The sequence below is a fragment of the Hypanus sabinus genome, chromosome 9 (assembly GCF_030144855.1).
Source record: "Hypanus sabinus isolate sHypSab1 chromosome 9, sHypSab1.hap1, whole genome shotgun sequence".
Taxonomy (NCBI): domain Eukaryota; kingdom Metazoa; phylum Chordata; class Chondrichthyes; order Myliobatiformes; family Dasyatidae; genus Hypanus; species Hypanus sabinus.
The window spans coordinates 35100515-35127390 of record NC_082714.1 but is presented as its reverse complement, the minus strand read 5'-3'; the positions used below and the strand labels follow the sequence as shown (position 1 = coordinate 35127390).

Sequence of the window (26876 nt, the reverse complement as noted above, 5' to 3'; positions counted from 1 at the left end):
GGCAGGTGTGTTTACAGGCATTTTTAATCTTTCCTTCTCCCAATGTAGAGTGCTGTCCTGCTTCAAATTATCCACCATTGTCCCTGTACCAAAAAAGACCAAGGTAACATGCCTGAATGACTGGTGTCCTGTCGCACTCACGTCAATAATAAGCAAATGGTCAAGGACTACATCTGCAGCTTGCTACTACACAAACTGGACCCCGTACAATTCACCTATCGACATACCCAATTGACAGACGATGTAATGGCCACTGCTCTACACATTGTCCTTACACACCTGGAGAAAAAGGATGCTTATGCGAGAATGCTGTTCTTGGACTACACTTCAGCATTCAACACCGTAATTCCCTCCAGGCTCGACAGGAAGCTCAGAGACCTCGCCCTTGACCCTGCCTTGTGCAGCTCTATCCTGGGCTTCCTGTCAGATTGCCAGCAGGTGTTAAGAGTGGGCTCTCTCACCTCCACCCCTCCGACTCTCAACACAGGTGCCCCTCGGGGCTGTGTACAAAGTCCCCTCCTTTACTCCCTTTATACCCATGACGGTATCACCACCCACAGCTCTAATCAGCTAATTAAATTTGCCAACGACACTACATTGATTGGCTTAATCTCAAACAATAATGAGGTGGCCTACATGGAAGAAGTCATCTCTCTGACACAGTGGTGTCAAGAATACAACCTCTCCCTCAATGTTGCAAAAACAAAGGAGCTGATTGTGGATTACAGGAGGAATGGAGACAGTCTAACCCCTATTGACATCAATGGATCTGGGGTTGAGAGGTTGGGGTTGATGTGGCATCTACATCACCAAGGACCTCATGTTGTCTGTACACATAGGCTGTGTGGTTAAAAAGGCTCAACAGCGTCTCTTTCATCTCAGAAGGTTGAGCACGTTTGATATGGGCTCCTAAACCCTAAGAACTTTCTACAGGGGCACAATTGAGAGCATCCAGACCAGCTGCATCACAGCCTGGTATGGGAACTGTACCTCCCTCAATCACAGGACTCTGCAGAAAGTGATGCGGACAGCCCAGCATATCTGTAGATGTGAGCTTCCCATGATTCAGGACATTTACAAAGACAGATGTGAGAAAAGGGCCTGAAGGATCATTAAGGACCTGAGTAACCCCAACCACAATCTATTCCAGTTGCTACCATCCGGTAAATGGTATCACAGCATAAAAGCCAGGACCAACAGGCTCCGAGACAACTTCTTCCACCAGGCTATCAGTCCAATTAACTCACACTGATTTAATATTACATTGACTGTTCTATTTATCATGATTTGCTATGATTTCACATTGCACAATTAGATGGAGATATAAAGTAAAAATGTTTATTCCTTGTGTATGTGAAGGACGTAAGAAATAAAGTCAATTAGTTCATCCATTCGTTCAACTCCTTACATGCAGTGGTTTATCCAGGGCTTTTGGTTTCTTGTTCAAGTCACATAATTGATGAAGTTTGTGATGGCCATGTTATATTCGTATAGATCTGGCGATGGATCCCTGAATATGCTGCAGTCTGCTGATTCAAAGCCCCCTTGTAAATGCTCTCCCATCTTTCTTGAACATATCTTCATGCTCTTCACCATTGTTAATGTAGTCTTTAGTTTCTGCCTTTACACAGGGAATAGAAATCTGGCTAGGCAATCAGACTAGCCAAAATATAGGATCTCCATGGCATGAAAAGTGTACTTGATGGTGGTGTGACAGTGATCCGCAGGTGATGCGCTGGTCGTAGATGTTCAGAGACTTCTTCAAGCTGACAATGTTGAAGTCTCCTGCAATGATTAGGAGGGCACCAGGATGCACTGTCTCTGTTAAGCATGGTACTCAGTTATTCCAGAGCAAGCTTAACATTTGCCAAGGGTGGAGTGCACACTGCCACCATATGACGTTAGAGAGCTCACTCAGCAGATAAGAGAAATCTCTCCACACTGGATAACATTTGACTGCCAGATGCTCCACCTCCGGGGAGCAGGGCTGAGGTGAAGTGCACATCTGTGCACCATAGTGAATTAATCATGAAACAAATGCCATTGCCTCTGCCTATCCCTGTCCATGTGGTTGATGATGAAGCCCTTGGACTGGAGTATGGTGTCTGGAGTGCTGGAGTTGAGCCATTTATCTGTGTTGCAGAGTACACAGCAGTCTCTGATTTCCCTCTGGCTCTGCAGTCTAGCTCGGACCTTTTCAATTTTATTTTGCAGGGACTGTATATTAACCAGGTGGATGGTGGGGAAGTGTGCCATAGGGCCCTGTGTTTCAGTTTTACCCACATCCCTCTCCAGCAACTGTTTCCTAAGATATTGGTGGACTCTTCTGAGCTTACAGCTGCTGGGTGGTCTGGAGTCTGGACTGTCATTCCTGAAGTTCTTTTAGATGACTTGAAACAGTTTTTCTGTCAATGACTTGTCAACAGTAATTCTGCTAATATTTCATCCACAGATATCCAAGCCCATTGTTCAATATATAAGTTGTACCAGTTTCCATGTGTTTGAGTTGAATTTATTTTAAAGGAGGCAATTTTTGGCAAAAGTCAATGTAGGCTCATTGGATTGGACAAATTGGCCATTTCCATGACCTTAGATGGGATTGCCCTACACTGCTGAGAGAGTGTGCACATCGATGCAGCTTCCTCTAACTTTTCATCAATGTTCAGCCAATGCCCAAAGTCCTGGTAATGACCTTAATTATGATTGGTCCTCTAGATGTATGTTATCTATAATCTTTTTCCTAAAGTTGCTTGGAATGACCATTGGATTTCCCCACTTTGGTTAATAGGTCAAACATACCATTGTAGATAGCTGTAAGGTCTTATTTGGATACCCATCTTGCTTATTCCTATGGATAACAACTACATAGGTAAGAGGAGTAAGGAGGGCTTCGGTCCAGGTGTGGGTCTATGTAGCAGGCAGAATAACAGTTCATTATGGACTGGAAGGGCAAAGCGTCCTTTTCTGTGGTGCTCTATGGCTACAGCTCTACTTCCTCCTCTCAAGGTGCGTTCATGGAATTGCACGAGCTATCACTCTTACTGAAACACATCAGCAATTTAATTCGCCGTTTGTGATAAATCTTTACACACAAACTCCAGTGTGAAAAGCTGAACTTTCCCTCCTGACATCTGGTGATTTATGCTGTAATAATGACAGAGTTCAATTTTCAACATTAAACACATCTGCACAATTAGTTTCAGGGCTTGATAACTAGCCTCTGTCTATTTTCAGTGCCTCCCCCAAGAATGAAATAAAAATATAGAAGCAGGGTGGGCATTCCATATCTTTGTATCTGCCGCACCATTCAATATGATCATGACTGATCTTTCATCTCAGTTCGGATTGGTTTTTTTGTGTTATTTTAGTACAAACTCATTTTTTATGTGTTGAAGTTGCAATCGATACACTTGTATCTGTTATCTTGTGCGTTCTTTTACATGTCCTTTCTTTTGATAAGAATAGTACTTTGACTCTTGCAAGGGGAATGATAGTAGGTCATTTATAACACTGACATGCTCCATTTGCGGTCACACAAATCTACCCTTGTTTTTGGATGATAGCTTTTAGAGTTGTCCTGGGACTGGAAAATGATCTCATGTGGCTGACACAGGACAGATTTCCCTGTCTTCTGCTGCCACATCCATGAAGGTTGCAATCTTACACCCAAACCAAAAGGCTTTTCAAATCTAGTTTCTTCAACCCTGTGAGTCTTTTAGACCAAACTCAGACCTATCTCTGAGAGTGCAAGCTATACAGTCTGACATGCAGTGTTCTGTAGGAACTCAATGAGTCACGCAGCATCTGTGAGAGGAAATAAATTAGCGGTGTTTTGCATTGGAATCTTGCATCAGGACTGAGAGTGAAAAGGCAATTTTCCCCTTTGCTAATGCTGGAAACATTCTGAATGACCTCATTCTCCCAGTCATCTCCATGCAACGAGGAAAGCTCAGCCTCACACCTGTTCTGGGAGCAACCATTCTGTGCAGAAGTCATTAACTCTTTTTTTTATTAAAAAAAAGGCCTTTTGCAAGTGTCACACAACTTGTGTAGTCCATTTAAACTTTAGCTAAATATAGAAAGGCGGAGCTTGAGAGTGGGGTGGAGGCAATGGGAGGGGGAAAGTGGATGCAATAACCCTATTGCTGTATTCAGATGTCTGAGATGATGGGAGTATAGTAGACTGAGGTGTGGAGTTCTAAAATGACAGCATTGGCATTAGATCGACAAAATTTCAGGACGTGTTTGGCTTGATTGTTACTGATGAATGTTACAGGAACAAAAGCTGCCAGTACTTCACATCAGATGAGCATGTGCATGAAAAATGTCATTTTTGACAGTTACAGGGCCTTTAAAGAATACAAAAACAGAGATTCTAGATTCAAGTACTTTTATTATCAAAGAATGTATAAATTATATAACCTTGAGATTTGCTTGCTCACAGGTAGCCACAAAGCAAGAAAACTGAAAGAACCCAATTTAAACAGAAAAACAATGTAATTAAAAATAAAAGACCAACACTTGATACACAAGAGAAAATGAAAAAAAAAACACAAGTCGCGCAAACAAGTGAACAACAGCATTCCAAATCAAAAATGAGTCCTCAGGTCCAAACCCCAGAGCAGCCTGGAGTAGGCCCAAAGCCTTGCTTATCAGTTCATCATATTAGCGGGCATGGAGCGCAGCAGCTGGGGCAGGCTTTGTGGTGAACTACATATACCTGTCTGGACACGCCCCCTGCTGACTGCTCCTGTGGCTCCTCCCACAGACCCCGATATAAAGGCGATTGAGGCCTGAGCCCAGCCTCTCAGTCTCCAGGATGTAGTACGGTGGTCAACCACTGTTTGTTCCTTCTTCCAGTCAATAAAAGCCGATATCTCGCCTTTACGACTCAGAGAGAGTTATTGATGGTGCATCAATCTTCCTAGCCTCAGAGCCAAGAAGAGGACCATTGTAGAGAATGGGTAAAATCAGTCCTCATCCTGACTGACACCCTGTCCTTTCAATCTATCTGGGCTGGCTTCACCTTAGCTTTAAGATTTAATTAATCATGGGAATAGATTGAGGTGGAATGGGTTCATGCTGAGCTCTTCACTTTCAGAGACCTGGGCCAAGGTCTGGCATGTACCAACATGCACCCATCTCTCCTTTGCTCCCAGTAGTGGAAAACCAAAAAAACTGCTGAATCTGGAAATCTGGAATAGATGCAGAACATGCTAGAGAAATACTTTACAGTTGAGGCAGTATTAGTGCAAGAATAAAATGTTAATGTTTCTGGTCAAAAACCAGCAATGGCTCAGGCCTTCTTTTCACTGCTTTACACATCATTTTTCATCTTGTTGCCCTCACTCACTGTGATCATTTATCCACCTGCCAGATAGCTCTGTAAATTGGGCAATTCTGACTTCAGCCAGTCAGTGTCTTGTCACCACTCCTGCACTATCTCTTATTTTTTTATTTCTGGTAAAGGGTCTTTGACCAGAAAATTTATTTTTTTTAAATCTCTTTTTGCAGATACTGCATGATCTGTGGATTATTGTCCTCAGCATTTTCGGTGTCTCCTTAAGTTCATGAAAGTACTGAATGAAGAACTCTTGGAGGAAGAAATTGGATTTCATTATCCAGGTGAGGACAATCTGTGGTCGATAATTTTAACTAATTTGAGGACTAGTTACTAAAAGTAAATTTTTCTCCCTACAAATATAGCACCTTACAGTGATGAGTTAAAATTTTGCCACAGAAAAAATAATTCTGCATTTGGATGATGGAAGTAGCTATAGAATTCATAGAAACATTACTAAGAATTGCTTAAAACCATCACATACAGAGATAATCATCAACAGAGTAATTATCAATCACTTTATCCTTACAAAGTACTGTGCAAATCAAAAGAGAAGGAGGAAGACCTTTTTTTCTTGAGAGCTACTTTATTTCAGAATGAGATTCTAATTTAAATGAAATCTAACAAACACAACTGAAGTCAAAAACTGATTCCCTCTCTTTGGAGAGGCAAAATACTAAGTGTACTAAGCCCCCTCCTTTACTGTCTGTATACCCCTGACTGATTTGCCACCCATCGCTCCAATCTGCTAACTAAATTTGCTGATGACACTACACTGATTGACCTAATCTCAAATAATAAAGAAGCCCATAGAGAAGACGTCACCCTGACGCAGTGGTGTCAAGAAAACAATCTCTCCCTCAATGTTGCAAAAACAACGAAGCTGGTTGTGGATTACAGAAGGAATGGAAACAGGCGAGCTCCTATAAACATCAATGGATCTGGGGTTGAGAGGATGAACAGCTTTAAGCTCCTGGGCATAAACATCACCAAAGATCTCACTCACATGGTCATTACATACCGGGTTTGTGGTAAAAAAAGCACAACAGTGCCTCTTTCATCTCAGATGGTTGAAGAAGTTTGGTCTGGGCCCCCAAATCCCAAGAACTTTCCTTAGGAACACAGTTGAGAGCATCCTGACTGACTGCATCATTGCCTGGTATAGGAACAATGCTTCGCTCAATTGCAGGACTCTGCAGAGTGGTGCAGACAGCCCAGTGCATCTATAGATGTGAACTTCCCACTATTCAAGACATTTAGAAAGACAGATGTGTAAAAAGGGCCTGAAGGATCATTGGGGACCTGAGGCACCCCAACCACAAACTGTTCCAACTGCTACCATCTGGGAAATGGTACCGCAGCATAAAAGCCAGGACCAACAGACTCTGGGACAGCTTCTTCTACCTGGCCATCAGACTGTTTAACTCATGCTGACACAATTGCATTTCTATGTCATATTGACTGTCCTGTTGTACATACTATTTATTATAAATTACTATAAATTGTACATTGCACATTTAGATGGAGACATAACGTAAAGATTTTTACTGCTCATGTATGTGAAGGATGTAAGAAATACTTTGTAAAATCAATTCAATTCATTTCAAATAAATGAGGTACAGTTCATCAAAAAGTCAAGCTGAGGAAGATTGTACCAGCTGAGAGGCTTCTCTACATAAGGTGAGCATGAGCGATGATCTGATAGAGGCCGTTGGGATTACCAAAGGATTCAATAGGGTTTCAAAAGATTGATAGTTTGTTTGTTGTGAAGAACAAAAGTTAAAATCTTCCTAGAGGGAAGTCAGCACAAACTTCTTCACCTGGAAAATAACTAGGATGTGGAATCCACTACATGTGGAGTATTTCAAGTAAAGAACACTGAGATCATCAATAACCACTAGAGACAGGAATGAATCATAGATTTTACTAAACGAAAGGGATGAAAGCATCTGAACAAAGATTCATATGGAGCACTATCTCAAATAGATACATGGGCTGAGTGGTCTGTGATTTAAATTCTATATAACACCATGTTAATGGAAGATTAAATTTTTTCTTCTGCTGCCCTTATCCGGAGGGGATGGGCTTGACTTAAATTTAATGCATCTTGGATGTTGACTGATGATAGCAAGAAATTAAGGTAGCCCCATGTGTTGAACGACTGCTGTGAGATTGCTTACAAGAGGTCACGGTTAAAATATTGAAGCTCGGTGTCTGTGCCAATAACCTGCTGTTATCTGATGAGCTCCACTTCAGGTGCTCTACTCCTCCTTTAATCAACCACAGCCTACTATTCCCACTGCAGGAGAGGGAACATAGGAGATCTCCATTCATTTTAAGATAGTAAGGCAAATGAAACACAGGACAAAAGGGCGTGTCAGGGCCATAGCTTTGGCTGTAGAACAACCAAGATTTTGAACTCCCTCTGAAAATTTGTCTCCATTTCTGGTTTCTCAGGTCCTAGTGAAGGATCATGGCCATGAAGATGAATTATATTATCACTCCCATCACATCTTTCAAAATAGCCGATCATTGGTTCTGAACCATTTGCTCTGTTGGAAGTTGCCTGGTGGTCACATGATTCAGTCATGTGAGTGATTAGAAAGGGGTGGAGGGTAATAAAAGAGGCTAATCAGCAGGATATGGTCTCCTCCTGCTAATCCCCATTTCATCTCCTAATTCTTACCTCTCAACATCCCCACAATTTCCCAGCCAGCACCCAACTACCCTATCCCAATGTTCCCCTTAACCACAGTTTTAATACTCCCAGCACTCACTTGTGAAGAGAGATAATAATCTTCTTTCTTATTAAAAACATCGTTGTCATAGAAAATGCTTTGTCATTGAATAAAAGAGTCAAATAATAAATAAATAATTTATACTCATTTGCTGTAAATGCAAATAAAATATCAATGGAAAATCACCTGCAATAAAACATTAAATAATTTTCCTGCCAATGCTTATATAAAGATCAATAGAGAAATATAGTCTAGAAATACTTCACAATGAATGGCAAAGGATCTACAGCATATAAGCTACCTTTCAAAAAGATTGTTAAATCTGCTCTCTTGACTGCTTGTTAAAGATATCATAGTACTAGTTTGGCAATAATTATGTCTCTCCCAAAATCAATAAGAAAGATTACCCTTCTGTTGGCTGCACAGAGATCATCTGGGAACCAAAAGTATTTATAAAGTTTTGTGGTGAATCAGAGACTTGAATCAGAAGAGCGAATTGCTATTTATATACATTGGCACACATTAGTAAGGCTGAAAGAAGTATCCAATGAATCATATTCTCCTTGCCCTTTCTCAGTAGGCCAAAAATAGGTGCTTCCTTGGAAATGATGTCCTTGATGGAAATCAAAAATACTTTAGCGTACAATGTGTACTTTGAGCTTTCAAGTCCTAGAACACATTCCACTGGAATCATCATGCAAATACGCTCAAACACTTAATCGGAATCAGGTTTACTATCACCGGCATATGTCGTGAAATTTGTTAACTTAGCAGCAGCAGTTCAATGCAGTACATGATAATGTAGAAGGAAAAAAATAACCAAGTAATACAATTATAGTAAGTATGAAACATTGAATATAGGGAATATTGCTACAATTTTCCCACCCTTTCTTCCTTGGAATGAATGAAGTGTAGCATTAACACACGTATATTCTTTGGTGCATTGGAAGAGTGCAAACTACATTGGGATGTATTACTGATAATTTATTATTGGGACTAAATCCTAGCACATCATACCTTAAACCGCTATGGACAGACAGTATCCTCAGAAGAAGGACAAGAATTGCTCAAGGAGATGGCTCATCACTATCTTCTCAAGATCATTTAGGAATGAGTATTACAAGTTGGCCTGGTAAGTGATGTCAAAAACCCATAAAAAGAATTTAAAAGAACATGCATTTGATTTACATGGCATAGTTATGACTTATTCTTTGCTGACTCTTAAGTAATCGCACCGCATGTTACAGACTTGTCTGAAAGAACTCTGGGTGGTATGCTGCCTTGTACTTGTACTTCAATTTTTGAGGGGATATGAAAGTGCAAATACTCATCACTTGCAGTTTGCTCCCAGTTGCAGCTATTTCAACTCCCCTTATCCTTTCAGCTACGACTTGTCTATCCTCTGCTTTCTCCATTGCTAGAGTGAGACCCAATGCAAGCTGGAGGAAGAACACCTTATATTCTGCCTGGGTGGTCTACAATCCAATATTATGAACACTGCTAAGCCTTACCTCCTGCCCACCCCCCATTCTTCTTCCAATCCAGCCCTGATCCTCCTATTTTTATCCAACTCCCTCCCTCATGGTTCCATCCACTTGCTATCCACAGATTTTATCCACTCTATCCTCTATCTTCCCCATCTAATTCTGGTTCTGTCTGCTTATCAGATTCCAGCACTGGTATCGTCTCTACATTCTTGCTTATCGCACTCCTAGTTGTCTCCACCTTCACCCTCTGATCCTCCCACCTGTCTCCATTTGCCTTTTATTTTTGTCTGCCTCCACTTATTATCCATTAACCTCTGTCTCACAACTCCAACCCTCCATCCCAGACCTGACTCCACCTGCCTGTTATCCTTGACTTCTCCTGAGTACACTAATAATTCTTGTCTCATCTCTTCACCTCTCCTCATACTGCTTGCTGGCTATCTTTTCTCTCACCCATCAGTCCTAATGCAGGGTTTGGATTTGAAATGTCAACAATTCCTTTCCCCTGACGGATACTGCACAATTTACTGAGTGCTCAGTCTGTAAAAGAAGCGGCCAGAATGATGCTTTTTTATTCAAGTAGTTTCTTTCTACACTTTGGAAGAATTCTCTGAATCAGATCAAAGCCTAAAATAACACTGCTGTGATGGACTTGATTGAAAGCAGTGGTGTGGTTAATGTTTGATTGTAGCCTCATTTGAAAGATGGCCCTAAGATCAAAGTTTTCAAATGAGGATTTCATAAAAGCAGCTGCTGGTGAAAACAATGGAACCCAGCAGCTTGCAATAATCTAACAGCAATTAATGTTTACTGCTGAGGGATGGTTCAGATGGTTAAGAAAATAATCATTTTTTATATACTTCAGTGGGATAGTGACAAGAGAAACATGTATGGTCAACTGGTTCAACAAAGTACAGAGTGCCATGCAGCAATGTTTTCATAGAGTCATAGAACACTATAACACAGAAACAGGTCCTTTGGCCCATCTAATTTGTGCCAAACCATTTAAACTGCCCAGTTCCTTCAAACTGCACATGGACCATAGGCCTCCATACCCTTCCCATCCATGTAGCTATCCAAGATTCACTTAAACATTGAAACCAAAATTGTAACCACTACTTGTGCTGGCAGCTTGTTATACACTCTCAGCATCCTCTGAGTGAAGAAGTTTCCCCTCATGTTCCCTTAAACGTTTCACATTTCATCCTTAACCCATAACCTCTAGTTTTTCAAAATTAATTTTTATGTGTTTCTACAAAACAATTACAAACAAAAAGCCCAACTATAAAATCAAGATTAATACAGTGCAAAATAAACATATAAAATATATAATTCATAACAATAAGGAAACAGCACCCAAAATAAAATCATATAAAGTTTTTATCCTCCCCACCCTCCAACTACAAAACTCCAGGCCAACCATTACAATATGTAAAAAAACAATTAATCGGAGCGTTTGACCCCACAGAGCTGTAAAAAAAAATATATATATATAAAATATATATAATGCCTAATACGAAAACTATACTGTAATTCCCATCAAAAAGAAACCATAAAACTTACAGAAAAAGAGCTGAAAGTAAGGGAATATGGTACAAAGAAAACCTAAATCTAAAGAGGAGTTACGACCTCTAGTTGTAATCTCATCCAACCTCAGTGGATAAAAGCTTGCTTGCACTTAGTCTATCTCTAACACTCATCATTTTGTATACCTCTATCAAATCTGCCCTCAATCTTTTACTTTCTAGGGAAAAAAGTTCCAACCTTTCAATCTATCCTTATAACCCTTTTCTGTAGATAGTGATGAAAACTGCACACAATACTCCAAATTAGGCCTCACCAACATCTTATACAAATTCAACATAATTCATTACAAATCCTGTACTTAATACTTTGATCTATGAATGCCAATGTGGCAAAAGCTTTCTTTATGACCCTATCTACCTGTGATGCCACTGTCAATAAATAGAGGACCTGTATTCCCAGATTCCTTTGTTCTCCCACACTCCTCAGTGTCCTGCTGCTCACTGTGTAAGACCTACCCTAGTATGTCCTACCAAAGTGCAACACCTTATACTCTCCTACGTTAAATTGCACCTGCCATTTTTCCGCCCATTTTACCAGCTGGCTCCGATTCCACTGCAAACTTTGATGGTCTTCCTCGTTATTCACTACACCCCCAATCTTGGTGTCATCACAAATTTGCTGATAAAGTTAACCACATTATCATCCAGGTCGTTGATATAGATGGACCCACATTGATCCCTGTGTCACTCCATTAGTCATAGACCTCCAGTCAGTGAGGCAACTATTTATTACCACTACCTGGATTCTCCTGCAAATTCAATGTCTAATCCATTTTACTACCTCACTGCGTGGCGGAGTGGTGAAGGCTTTGGTCTAGTTACCTGAAGGTCGCTAGTTCGAGCCTTGGCTGAGGCTGCGTGTGTATCCTCGAGCAAGGCACTTAACCGCACATTGCTCTGCGATGACACCGGTGCCAAGCTGCATGGGTCCTGATGCCCTTGGACAACATTGGTGGTGTGGAGAGGGGAGACTTGCAGCTTGGGCGACTGCCAGTCTTCCATAAAAAAAAACCTTGCCCAGGCTTGCGCCCTGGAAACTTTCCAAGGTGTAAATCCATGGTCTATCGAGACTAACAGAGGCCTACATACTACCTTATCTTGAATGCCAAGCGACTTTCCCACTACTGGTGTCTGGCTCACCAGCCTATACTTTCCTGTTTTTTTTAGAGCCTTTCTTAAACAGCAGAGCAACATTATCATCCAATCCTCTGGTACAATCTTCACCTTTTACAAAGGATGATTTAAATATCCCTGCTTGGCCTCCTGCAATTGCTGCACTTGATTCCAACAGGGTCTGTGTCAGGCCCTGAGGATTTGTCCACCCTGATTTGCATCAAGAATGCAAACACCTCCTCCTCTGTAATCTGTATAGGGTCCATGACCTTGCAGTTGTTTTGCCTCACTTCAATAGGCTCTGTGTCTGTCTCCTAATACATATAGATTCAAAAATTTATTTTAGGATCTTCCCCATCTCTTTTGGCTCCACACATAGATTACCATTCTGATCTTCCAGAGGGCCAATTTTGTCCCTTGCTTTTGCCCTTAACGTATCTCTAGAAGCATTTAAGATTCTCCTTCACCTTGTGTGCTAGGGAAACCTGATGCCCTTTTTTAGCTCTCCTGATTTCTTTCTTTAAGGGTACTCTTGCATTTCTTACACTCCTCAAATACCTAATTTGTACCTACCTGCCTATAACTGCTATGCACCTCCTTTTTTCTTAACCGAGGACTCAATATCTCTCAATATACTCTCAATGCCTTGCTAAACATTAGCCACGTCAAGGTTTTTTCCATTCTACTTTTTACTCAGAGTTACAACATGGAAACAGGACCTTCTGGCACAATGAACCCATGCCACCCAATTACACTCAAGTGACCAATTAACCTGTTAACTAACATGCCTTAGGATTGAGGGAGGAAACCAGAGCACCCAGAGGAAACCCACATGGTCACGGGAGACCATACAGATGTCTTACAGACAGCAGTGGAATTGAACCTGGGTCACTAATGCTGTAATAGTGCCTCCAGAATATTGCATGTTTTTCTTCTTCCAGAATATGTCATGAAGCCAACTTGAAAGAAAGAGCCATTTTGCTGAAACCAAAAAAAAATCTTGATAGGAGCACTCTTGAATCAATAAAATCTGCATTTGTGATTTAATTTTTAGTAAAGAATGCTCAATTAATTGAAATGTCATTCTATTTTCTGACACTTTAAAAGTAACATATGTAATTGCCAACATTTTTGCACTTTTGAATTTTAATTTCCTAATGAAAGCAGAAGAAATCACAAAGATCAAATATTCATTCCTTTCCTTTAACTGGTGAGGGAGATCCAGCCAACAGGTTTCATGGAGGAGGGAGCTGGAGATCTTAGAGGCTGAAACCAGTGTCCAACTACTTGATCCTCTCTGAGGCTGTTCTTTTGCTTTGTATAAAGTGAATAATTGAGTTTCAGAATAAATGTTATGTTCATAAAGCAGAGGTTATTTAGCTAGCATTGAGGAAATGATACCATTTGTAACACTCTGTGTATAATGTTACTACTAGTTATAATCCACCCATTTGTCTGATGTTCATTAAGTTTATTCACTGTTGAACAGGTTGGGTGATTATCTGAAATACCATCATCATTAAGATTGATGGAGATCATTTGGAGGCATGCAATGCATTCTGACAAGCTATGATACAATGGCTAGTGTTTGCTGTTCACCCCTGAGGTCTCAACACAGTTAGCTTGAAATATAGGGGAGAGAGAGCAGAAAATTAGAAATCAGTGGAATTAAAGATGTAGATCAATGGGGATAATGAGAACAAACCAAGCATTTGGGCTTATCTCAGAAGACTTTGATTTAAAACAATAAAAAAATAGTTATGATAAACCTTGGTATTGCATATAATTCATGTCATCATAACATAAAACTTAAATTGGGTTCAATTACTGCCACTGCCTGTGAGGAGTTGGTATGTTCTCCCTCCTTGCTTCCTCTGGTTGCTCCTGTTTCCCCCAGCCCCCCCATGGTCCAAAGACATACCGGTTGGTAGGTTAATTAGTCACTGTATATTCTCCCGTCATTAGGTTGGGTTAAATTGGGGGATTGTTGAGTGGTGTTGCTCAAAGGGCAGGAAGGGTTGACTCTATGCTGTATCTCAATAAATAACGAAATAATGAAATAAACTGGACAGATACAGTGAAAATGAGCAAAAGTTATTTTAACAAATGTGAATTATGCTCATAAGGAAAAGATAATTGAGCTGAAATTCTTTATAAAATTTGAAAGGTTCTGAAAGAGAAGACAAGTTTTGGGGAAGAGCAAAATGAAGTAAGGTCATCACCAAGAAAGTAAATGGGGAAATTAGAAGAAATCTCTTTAACAAGCAAGTAGAGGCAACGTGGAATCTGCTTCCACATGGAGTGATCGAGAAGAATAGTACAGCTGTATGAGGGAAAGAAAAGAATAGTGGTATACACCAACAGTGAATGGGAAGAGTTGTGTTCCCAACATAGGTCACTTTAAATTAATGTAAATCTATGCTGAGCAGTACTGGGAATAGTTTATCAAACGGTTGTTTGTGCTTAGGCAAAGGAAAAGGCCCAACAGAAAGAAAGAACCTAGAATCTTTCTAACCAAAGAGACAAACTGAGAAGTCCTCTGTATATTGAATCTATTCTCTTGAACTGATATATTGACAAATTGACTACATTTCAGTTTGCTTCACATTAAAAGATGGCAGATGCTCTGCTTTATCAATGTGCTAATTAAGTGCTAATGGAAAGTGTTAACAATCAGAGCTTTAACTGCACACTCAGCAAAATCTTCAAGATATTAAGAATATGTCTCTATAAAAAGAGTTTGAACCTTTGTTCGTGAGTTGCTGCCCAAGTTGGAGTTGGTAATAAATTCAATGTGTTCAAAACATAACAAGGTATTTAATTGAAAAAAAAGAGAATAGAGTGCTATCACAAGACAGCGATTGTGTGGGTAATTCTTTCAAATAACCAGTACAAGCAAAATAAACCAAACAGCGTATTTCTTTGTTTCTATGATTGCATTGACAGTAGGACTTGTGTGAGCCTGACATGGTCACCTCTTGAAAGGACCTATTGATATGGGGGTGGTCAGGTGGAAGGGGATCAACTAGACCAAAATTTCAGTTGGAGAATTATGTTTAGAAACTCTTTCAGTGTCTCTGCATAATGTCTTCACATGTTTGGGCCTTGATTGCTTTCTTAGCTTTATGGTTGTGTACTCAAAAGAACCAGAGGTTTTAATATTTATTTGAAAACCAAGGGAGTAACTTTGCTTTTGTGATAGGTGGTCTATAGAAATCCAGGTATCTAAGATAGCACAATAGTAGTCAACATAAAACTGTGATCTGAAGTGCTTCAGATTTGTTTACTAACTAAAAAATCCTTTTATTGATCAACTCATGGTTACTAGTTCTGAATCTCTGGAGAACGGAAACACTTGATATTATTTGTCCTCAATTTCCAAAAATGTTGTCCTTTCATTTAGCAAACAAAGGATGAAAGGCTCATTTTTTTCTGAGTGGCACTGAGAGTGTAGCTATAAAAGTATAAATCGATCTCCATTTTAATTTATAATAAAAAGAAATTAAATTAGATCCAATTTGCATATGTTTCTCTTCCACCTCTAAAGTTTATTTCTCTTTTTTCATATTTATGACATCCTCCTTGCAGAAAATCATTGCAGGCACATCTCAAAATGTGTGCTTAGCCCACTACTCTAGTCTCTCTACAGTCATGATTGTATAGCTAGGCACAGTACAAACATCATTTGTAAATTTGCTGATGATACTACCGTTGTTGGTAAATTCTCAGATAATTTCAAGGAGGCTTATAAGAGTGAAATATATTGACTGGTTGAGTGGAGTCACAACAACAAACATACACAACATCAGCTCGACCCAGGAGTTGATAGTGGGCTGCAGGAAGGGGAGAACATATTCACAAACGTAAATCAGTTTGAGAACACAAACCAGTCCTCATTGAGAGGTTGAAGTTGGAAAGGGTGAGCAGCTTCACGTTCTTGAACGTCAGCATCTCCAAGGAAGTGTTCTGGATCAATCACGAGTGGCTCTACTTTGTTAGGATTTTGAGGAGAACTGGTATGCACCGCGTGCTCTTGCAAATTCCTATATATTGTATGTATGACAGAGAACACTGTGACTGGTTGCATCACAGGCTGTAATGCACAGGATCGCAAGAGACTGCAGAGTGTTGTGGACACAGCCTCACCATCAACCCTTCCACCATGAAGGATATCTTCTGGAGTCAGTACCTCAAGAAGGTGGCATACATAGTTAAGGACTCCTACCATCTGGGTTATGCCCTCTTCTCTTTGCTACCATCAGGGATGATGTACAGGAACCTAAATACTCACCTCAGTGATTCAGGAGCAGCTTCGTCCCCTCTGTAGTTAGATGTCTGAACACTCCATGAACCTATGAACACATCTCATTATTACATTTTTGCACTGTTTATTTATTTTGTAATTTATAGTAATTTTTTGTCTGTGTACTAGATTGTGCTGCCACAAAACAGAACATTTTATGTTATATGACATAAAACATTAAATATTATCGAAGTGATAATAAGCCTGATTTTGATTATGCAGAATATTTACATCATAAAGTTTGACCATCTCTTCATTATTTCACCACCTTGTTTCATTGATTCAATAAATAGGTTTTTTTTGCCCTGTTCTACATATCTTCCACTGTCTTCATATACCTCTTATGTATGGTTTCTTACAGATATGATGAATTTCCTGAGATATTTGAATAAATATAAACACCCAAGTCCTGCATCTTGGGTGTTTATATTTAACACCCAAGTAAATAACACCCAGGGTGGACCCAAGTAATTGTATTTGTCCCAAAAACACATAGCAAGCTAAGCATCAGAATTGTAATTGACCTTTAAAATTTATTTTTTTATGCAGGACCATTTACAAGCTGTAACAAATTGTGACATTAGGGATAAAATTATATATTATAGCTATTGTTTTACAGAAGATTGTTCAGACTGGTCATGATAAACTGGGTGATAAATTAGTCTGTGAGAATAGAAGTTACATATCACATAATAGGCAATGTAAGATAGACAAAGCTCTTACATTGTTAAATGAAACTCTGATTTAAGATTTAATGCAAATTATTGTTAAGTAAACAGAATGCCAAATCACTAAAAATTTAGGAGAAATCAATATAACTTTCGTGGGGTGAAAATTTATAATATTGGTTCTGCATCTTCATTCCCAGCAACCTCTCTGCTCAACACACACACACACACACACACACACGCACACACACACACACACACACACACACACACACACACACACACACACACACACACACACACACACACCCCCCCCCCCCCCCGAATGTTCTGCTCAGTCAGGCTGCATTGCAGTGCCTGGGTTTAAAACAGGTATGTGGTTTAGTAGAGCACATGAATGCCAGGTATAAGCCCACAACAGCATTTTTTTGGAAACATAATTATGGGATGAATGGAGGAATGCTGGCAGTTTTAGTATAGTTAGAAGGATGGATCATCTGAGGATGCATTCACTGACCTTGACCACTTAGAATGATACAAATTGGAAACATTTCCTTTGGTTGAACTAATCCATGCTGATTTAGGTAACTTGAGGTCATCCCACTTGCCTGGATTTGGTCAATGTGAATCTAATTCTTTCCTACTTGTCTGACTTCATTAAATCTCTCACGGCACTGCATTCAAGATCATGGGGTTTGCATCTTGGCATTCAGGTCCATGATTATGTGCTTCAGTTATATTCTGAGTATGTAATGGAAGATTTCTGCCCTCCCCCTACCACTTTATTAGATAGAGGATATTTCTACTAATGAGATGGGGCTGTGGGAAGAATGGGATTAGTATAGGACTGATATGAATGGGTATTTGATGATGAGCATAGATTTGGTAGTCCAAAGTGCTTATATCCATGGTGAATTTCTATGAATACACAGGAGGAAGTTGATGTAATGCCTGCATGAATCATTTATTTATTCTAAAAGTTCTTCAAAATATACAGGTAGTCCCCAAGTTATGAACATCTGACTTACGGACATCTCGTACTTACGAACCGAGGAAGGAGAACACCATCGGCCATTTTAAGTTGGATCACGGTGCCGTCCACCATTTTAAGTCATTGTCGTTGACACTGTGTTGAGTGTTTAACTTTGTATTTGGCTTAAATTTTTCTTAGTAAGATTCACCCTGATTTCCCCCCCACCACCCCGTTCCAGTCAGCTGGTGGTGCAATCAGATCAGCACCGGGCTCGAGAATGGAGTTTCCCGAGTTCGATCCAGTGACAGACCCGCTCCCGTGCCAGGTTGATGTCGATCCAGTGACTCCCGTACCATCCATGCCAGGTTGATGTCGAACTCACAACTCAACCTTGTAAAAAAAAAACACAGCCACCTCCAGTTTAAATTCCTGCACGGAATATTGTGGAGGATCAAATACCCAAACCCAGCACAGCCGCCACTTGTCCCATTTAACCTGTCTCAGTGCGGTGCAGTTTAGGACCTGGGGAAATCAATGTGGTGGTCCTTAGGACCCAGCAGACCTTGGGAGCTGACGCAGGTTGGGACCTGCCGTCCGCAGTGTTTCTATTCCATTGACGGGAAGCGATCGTGATTGAAAATAAAGTGGAAATAATAATGCATTTGGAAAGAGGTGAAACATCATCGGTAATTGGAAAAGCATTAGGCTGCAGTCGGTCGATGATCGGAACAATTTTAAAGGATAACGGATAAAGTGAGAACAATGGAGCATGTGAAAGGCCCTGCCCAATGAAAGCTACAATTATCCTAAGCAACGCAATGGTTTAATTATTGAAATACATATGTTTCTTAAATGTTTTATATACATAGTAAGGTAAAATATATATCATATACTAAGACAAACATTTGACTAACTGAAGCTAAATAATACTGGATGTACTTGTTCCGACTTACGTACAAATCTGACTTAAAGATGGACTCAAGAACGGAACTCGTTCGTAACCGGGGGACTGCTTGTATATTGTATATATAGAGAGAGAGGGAGAGCGAGAAGCCTGATTGAAATTAATAGTAACTTTTAAGTTATTGCATTGTACTGCTGATACAAAAGAACAAACTCCCACAAATAAGTCAGTATTAGTAAACTTGGTTCTGATTCTATCATCTCCATATAATTTGTCAATGGCTTTTTATATGACCCAAAGGGTTTTCATATCTCTTATCTTCAAAATCAGTTTGGTTCAGGATTATACTTACATCAATGCTTTCTTTGAATTGAGTATCAAGAATTTTGAAGCATCTTAGAATCACAAAAGGTGTTTGTTTGAAAGTTCCTTGTTTTGTAGGGCTAAGTATACTGTATATCTTAACAGCACATTGCACTCTGCCTCTGAAATTTATTCCATTCACTTTGTTGAAGCTAAATCTTGTACACAGAACATTGCTCCCCTGACGGATTTAGTGCTAACAACAGAAGTGAAATATTTTTTTTTTGAAAAAAGCTTATACAATTCCACAAGAAAGTCAGTCGTCTGAATGGTCATTACTGTTAGTTATCAAATAAATAATTGTGCAAGATGCCTTTGAAAAATAGTTTCCAAAGTGGGCATATGTTATAACCATGCATATTCAAAAAAGTGCATTAACCTCGATGTTCAAGTTTATTATTATGAACATAAACATCATGAGAATGAGCTCTTTCCAGTATCAGCAGAGTCCATTACACCAACTGTATGTTTCTACACCTCCAGTGCAACTTCATCCACTATCAGTTTTCATAAAATATCACTAACAGCATGCACACTAATTTAACTAATTGAAAAGAGTTTTATGGAAGCTGTTGTGGGTGCCCAGGAGACTCCAAAAATTTAATCTGCAGTATCACATACACCAATTTAAAACATTTACATATTTTAACATACAAAATCAAGCAGTTTTAATAAAGAATGCATTTTATATCAAAGAATGCACCTGCTAATCTATTCAATGTAACTTCCTGACAAAATTGATTGATAAATAGATGAAACTGACTATTCAAACTCTGAAGCATACTCTGCCCTTCAAAGAAATTTGTTTGTTAGTCTTGTTCACCAAGGTAAGAAGGTTATTTTTATAATATGCTCTATTCTACTTTATATTCAATATTTTGAAGATGTATTATGTCATGAAGTAAAAACCAAAGTCAAAATCAAGTTTATTATCATATATACAAGCGGTGGGAAAACAATTTGACTGGATTATTAGATACAGGATTTAGGAACAGTTGAAGAAGCAGAGTATGATTAGGGTTAATCAGCATACCTTTGTGAGGGGCAGGTCATGCCTCATGAGCTTGATTGAGTTCTTTGAGCGAGTGACAGAACAAATTGATGCAGGTAGAGCAGTGGAAGTGGTGCACATGGATTTTAGTAAGGCATTCCACAAGGCTTCCCACAGGAGGCACATTCAAATAGTCAGAGGCATGGGAACCAGAGAAATTTGGCTGCTGGATTCAAAATTGGCTTACTTACAGAGTTAAGAGGGTAGTAGGTGGAGAGCATTCTGATTGTAGGTTGGTGACCAGTGGTGTTCTGCAGGCCTTTTCTCTTTGTGATTATTGTAAGTGACTTGGATGAGGAAATGGCGGAGTGGGTTAATAAGTTTGTGGATGACAGAAGTATTGGTGGTGTTAGTGTAAAAGATTGTTGTAGGTTAACATTGATAGTTTGCAGAGCTGGGCTGAGAAGTGATTGATGGAGTTCAATCCTGAAAAGTGAGAAGTGATTTACTTTGGAAGATAGAATAAAGGGTTAATAGCAGAATTCTTAGCAAAGCAGAAGAACAGAGGGATCAAAGATGTCACACAAGTAGGTAGGGTGGTTAAGGAGGCAAATGGTGAGTTGGCCTTCATGAGTGAGGGGATTCAGTTCAAAAGCTGCGAGATAATGTTGCAGCTCAATAAGCTCCGAAGTATTGTGTTCACCTCATTATAGGAAAAATGAGGAAGCTTTAGAAAGGGTGAAGAGAAGATTTGCTGGTATGCTGCCTGGATTAGAGAGTATGTCTGTTGAGGAAAGGTTGAACGAACCAGGGCCTTTCTCTCTAGAGAGAAGTGACTTCATAGAGATGCATACGATGATAACAAGCATACGTAAATAGAGTGGCCAGCCAGCATCTTCTTCCCAGAGCAGAAATGACAACTATGAGAAGGCATAATTTTGAGGTGATTGGAGGACAGTATAGGCAGGATGTCAGAGGTAGTTTTTTTTTTACAGAAAGACTGGTGAGTGCTTGGAACTCACTATTGGATTTGCCAGTAGATGCAGATATAATAGGGACATTTAAGAAACTCTTAGCTAGGCACATTGATAAAAGAAGAATTCAGGACTATGTGGGAGGGAAGGGCTGGATTGATCACTGATGTAGGTTTAAAGGTCAGCACAACATCATGGACTGACGGGCCTGTATCGGTTCTATATTCTATGATCTACATGTATGCACAGGTGTAATGAAAAACTTACTTGAAGCAGCATCATAGGCGCATCTAAGCAGCATTCAGAAGGAAAACATAACTTAATCATAAATCATACACAATTTTACAAGAAAGATAGTTTGAACAAAGGCCATTTTAGTGCAAAATAATTAAAGTTGTCATAGTGCTTGACATTCAACAACATCATTCCATCACTACTTATTAATAATCTTTGAAACCTCCCTCTGCAACTGGATTTTTGATTTCCTCATTAGGGGATCACAGTCAGTGATTCAGATAAAACATCTCCTCCTCGCTGACAATCAAGACAAGCACAATTCAAGTTTGCATGCTTAGCCTGTTGCTCTACTCTCTCTACACTGTGCCAGTGTGGCTAAGGCAGAAGTCAGATGACACCTGTAAATTTAAAGTAAGCTCCATTAGCCATTCTGTGAGAGACATTTGAATTAACCACGTCTCCACACTCTGCACAGGACATTGTCAGAGGTAAAGTGCCCATTGAGTGCGCACGGTTTTAAGATTTAAAGTTTCTAAAAATTATGCTCAGGTTATCTGACTGTAGATCTTCCTGTGAGCACATACAAAATAATGAATTTGAATATCAGATCTTGAATAAGACAGAGAATGATAATTCATTCCCCAGCATTATAAGTCATAAATCAGAGAGCATCTCCACAACAGAAAGCAATTTAGCAAGTTATTCCTTCTAAGTTTGAAAATGTGTTTGCGACAATTTGTCCATAATAATAATTCAATTTGAGACTGGCTTTTCCTGGTTAATTTAATGATGATCATTTTGCATTTTCCCTAGGCCTATATATTTTTAGAGCGAGCATCATACATTGAAGTCATTTTATATATGAGTTGTCTGTCTATTTTTAATGAGGCGGAAGTTTTGTGATACCAGAGAATTCAGTAATCAATTGATGATGATGCTTACACGCAAGTCACTTTATCTAGGCTTTGAGAACACATTTTTCAAAAGTTGATTTATGAATAAAATATCTGAGTGCATTTTCCAACTGTTCATCAGAGATATTCTGAGATGATAGATGGAAATGGCAGATGAAGAAAGAACTTGAAAGAAAGATTTGCATTTATATCACATTGATCACACATTCCATTGGAATGGTCCAAACTATTGTATAACCTATAAATTAATTTTGAAGAGCGGTTATTATGATAATGTAGGAAACACAGAAATTAAGCATACACAGCAAGCTCTCAAACATAGCAATGTACTAGAATACAAGAACATAAGAAATAGGAATCTTCTCTATCATTTAATATTGTCAACTCAAGTTTAATTTTTTTACATCAATACTATTTTCCTGTACCAATCCTACATCTCTTGATCTCCTTAATGTCTAAGAAGTTATCAGTCCTTACTTCAATATATTCATCTCCTCAGCATTCAAATGTAATTTGGATTCAGAATTCCTAAACTTAATTACCATCTGGGTGAAGAAGTGTCATATAATCTCATCAATGAAAAAACAACACCTTACTTTGAAACTGTGCCTCTGGTTCAGAAGCACATCCTCAAATCTACCCTGCTAAATCCATAAGACTTCTATGTTTCATTACTGTAAACTCAAAAGAATATAGGCACAGTCTGCTTAATCTTTCATCATATTACAAGGCCATAACCTCAAGAATCAATATAGCAAGATTTTGCAGTACTTACTATCTTCCAAGTATATCCTTCCTAAGGTAGGAGCAACAGACCTTTACACAATAGTTCACATGCTGGTTCATCAGGGGAACAAAATAATTTGGGAACCAGAATGCCAGAGCAGTTAGTGGAGAAGTTGTGGAGACAGATGTTGGTAAGACTTCAGACAAAGTCATGAATCAAAAGGTTGAGTATGGTATGAATAGTGTCCTGAACTGTACATAGTTCAATGCAAGAGGTATCATTGGAAAGGCAGATGAGCTCAGGGCATGGATCAACACCTGGAATTATTAAATTAGACCATAAGATATGGGACCAGAATTAGGGCATTTGGCCCATCATTATTGATCCACTTTTCCTCTCATCCACAATCTCTTGTCTTCACCCTGTATTCCTTCATGCCCTGAACAATCAAGAACCTATCAACTGCTGCCTTAAGTATACGTAAAGACTTGACAACCACAGCTGCCTGTGGCAAAGAATTCCACAGATTCACCATTCTTTGGTAAAAGAGATTCCTCCTCATCTCTGTTCTGAAAGGACCCACCTCTATTCTGATGCTGTCCCCTTTGGTCTTAGACACTCCCACCATAGGAAACATCTTCTCCATATCTACTTAACAAGGCCTTTCACCATTCAATAGGTTGTATTGTATTGTAACCATCAGTGAGATTTGGTTGCTGAAGGAGCAGGACTGGCAGCTCAATGTTCTATTGTTTTAGATATGACAGAGCAGGAGGGATTAAAGGAGGTGGAGTAGCATTATTTGTCAGGGAAAACGTCATGCCACTGCTTTGTCAGGAGAGACGGGAGAACTCATCTAGTGAGGTATCATGGGTGGATCTGGGAAACAAGAAAGGTATGGTCACATTAATGGGACGATATTACAGACCACCAAAAATCCAAAGGATTCAGTAGGCCAGGCAGAATCCATGAAAAAGAGTAAGCAGTTACCCTGACTTATCTTTTTTCCAGTTCTGATGAAGGATCTTGGACTGAAACATTGACTGTTTACACTTTTCCATAGGTTCTGTTTGGTCTGCTGAGTTCCTCTGCATTTTGTGGATGTTGCTTTGATTTCCAGCGTCTGCAGAATTTCTTGTGTTTGTTAGTCTGGGGATTTAGAGGAACAAATTTGTAGAGTGATTGCAGACTGTTGCAAGAAACATAAGGTTGTTACACTAGGTGATTTTAACTTTTTTACATGTTGACTGGGACTCCCATACTCAAAAAGGACTAGATGGTATGGAGTCTGTCAAATGTGTTCAAGAAAGTTTTCTTAATCAGTACCTAAAACTCCCAATGAAACAGTCTGTGATACTGATCTGCTATTAGGGAATGAGATAGGGCAGGTGATAGAAGTTTGTGTAGGGGAACACTTTACATCTAGTGACCAGAATGCCATTAGCGTTAAAGTAAATATGCAAAAAGATAGGTCTGCCTCATGAGTTGAGATTCTAAATTGGAGAAAGGCCAACTTTGATGGTATCAGAAATGATCTGGTAAGTGTGGACAGGGGTAGGTAGGTCGTTTTCTGCAAAAGTGTACTGGTAAGTGTGAGGCCTTCAAAAATGAACTTTTGAGAGTACAAAGCTTGAATGTGCCTGTCAGAATAAAATGTAAAGATAATAAGTGTATGGAGCCTTGGTTTTCAAAAGATATTGAGGCCCTGCTTAAGGGAAAACAAGTGGTGCATAACAAGCACAGGTAGGTAGAAACAAATGAAGTTCTTATAGAGTATAAGAAATTGAGGAGAAATCTGAAGAAAGAAATCAGGAAGGCTATAAGGAGGCATGAAGTTGCCCTAGCAGACAAGATGAAGGGGAATACTAAAAGATTCTACAGATAAGTTAAGAGCAAAAAGATGGCAAGGGACAAAATTGGTCCTCTGGAAGATCAGAATGGTAATCCATGTGTGGAACCAAAACAGATGGGAGAGATCTTAAATAAATCTTTTGCTTCTGTATTTACTCAGGAGATGGACACAAAGTCTATAGAAGTGAGGCAAAGCAGCATCAACTTCATGGACACTGTACAGATTACAGATGTTTGCTATCTTGAGGCAAATTAGGATGGATAGATGTCCAGGGCCTGATAATGTGTTCCCTTTTATCCTACAGAAGGCAAATTAAATTGCCAGGGCCCTAGCAGAGATATTTAAATCATCCTTAGTGACAGCAGAGGTACCGGTAGATTGGAGGATAGCCAATGTTGTTCTGCTGTTTACGAAAGACTCTAAACGTAAACCAGGAAATTATAGGCCGGTGAGTCTGACATCAGTAGTGGGGAAGTTAGAGGAAGGTATTCTAAGGAACCGAATATATAAATACAAAAGTGTATTTGGATAGACGTGTAGCCTGGAGAAAATTACACATGCAGGACAACAAATACTTTTTTGGGTCTTGAATTCCTTTATCTGTTTTAGATGTTTTAATGCAGAAAGAGGGTATTGAAATAAAAATGACAAAATTAATTAAAAGAAAACACAGCTGCTGCTGTTACAATCTATGCTTAATTTCGGACCACACCCTTGTTATGTATGCAGTATGCAAGTAACTAAAACAGATCATTCAAGACCCATATGGTAGTGGCAATTCTAAAAAAAGCAACACAAATAATGTTAGAATCTGACCTTATATACTGCATAAATATATAAATTAATACATCTCATCTTAACTAAGAGATATACTCACTTCGCCACACATGTGCTTAACTTCCAAACACATACAGGCTAGACCTTGAAACGAGTTCCTCTCGCTCACATTAGTAAGCCATCAAGCAATCAAGTAATCCAGGGCTGATAGATTTCACTTGCTCCTCACCAAACCAGGAAAAATAACTCAAATGTTGTTCTCTGTAGAACATTACAACTCTTCTTTCTACTCCACATGTGCAAAATAACTTCACCGTTTTCTCTTAAAGGCACAAATAGCTATTTTGGCATTACCAGGGTAAATACATAAGTGCACTTTAACAATAAAAAATGATATTTAAAGGTCACGTGGTTACATATGTTCCGATTCAGGATCGTCAGTATGGCTTTGTGCATGGTAGGTCAGGTCTAACCAATGTTATAGCTTGTTGAGGAAGCTACCAGGAGAGTGGATGAAGGCGAGTCAGTAGATGTCTACATGGACGCTAGTAAGGCACTTGACAGGGTCCTGCAGGGAGGCTGGTCAAAGGTTCAGTTGTTCAGCTTTCAAGATGAGGTAGTAAATTGGATTAGGCATTGGCTTTGTGGGAGAAACCAGAGAGTAGTAACAGATGGGTGTCTCTCTGACTGGAGGCCTGTGACTAGATCTGTGCTGCAAGAATCAGAGCTGGATCCATTGTTGTTTGTCTTCTGCATCAAAGACCTGGATGATCATGTGGTCAATTGGATCAGTAAATCTGTTGATGACACCCAAATAGAGGCGCAGTGGACAGCAAGGAAGGTTATCATGGCTTGCAGAGGTATCAGCATCAGCTCGAAAAATGACAGATTGAAAATGGCATAATGCAGACAAGTGTGAGGTGTGGCA

At 39.5% G+C, this 26876-nt stretch overlaps 1 long non-coding RNA gene across 1 annotated transcript in view; it reads left to right on the top strand.

Annotated features, from left to right (window-relative positions):
- LOC132398808 (uncharacterized) overlaps positions 1-26876 on the top strand; it is a 64635-nt gene that overhangs the window by 20049 nt on the left and 17710 nt on the right. Inside the window, exons 4-5 of the long non-coding RNA XR_009513801.1 lie at positions 5515-5625; positions 9087-9211. This is a non-coding gene — a long non-coding RNA (uncharacterized LOC132398808). The remainder of the gene's footprint in view (positions 1-5514; positions 5626-9086; positions 9212-26876) is intronic.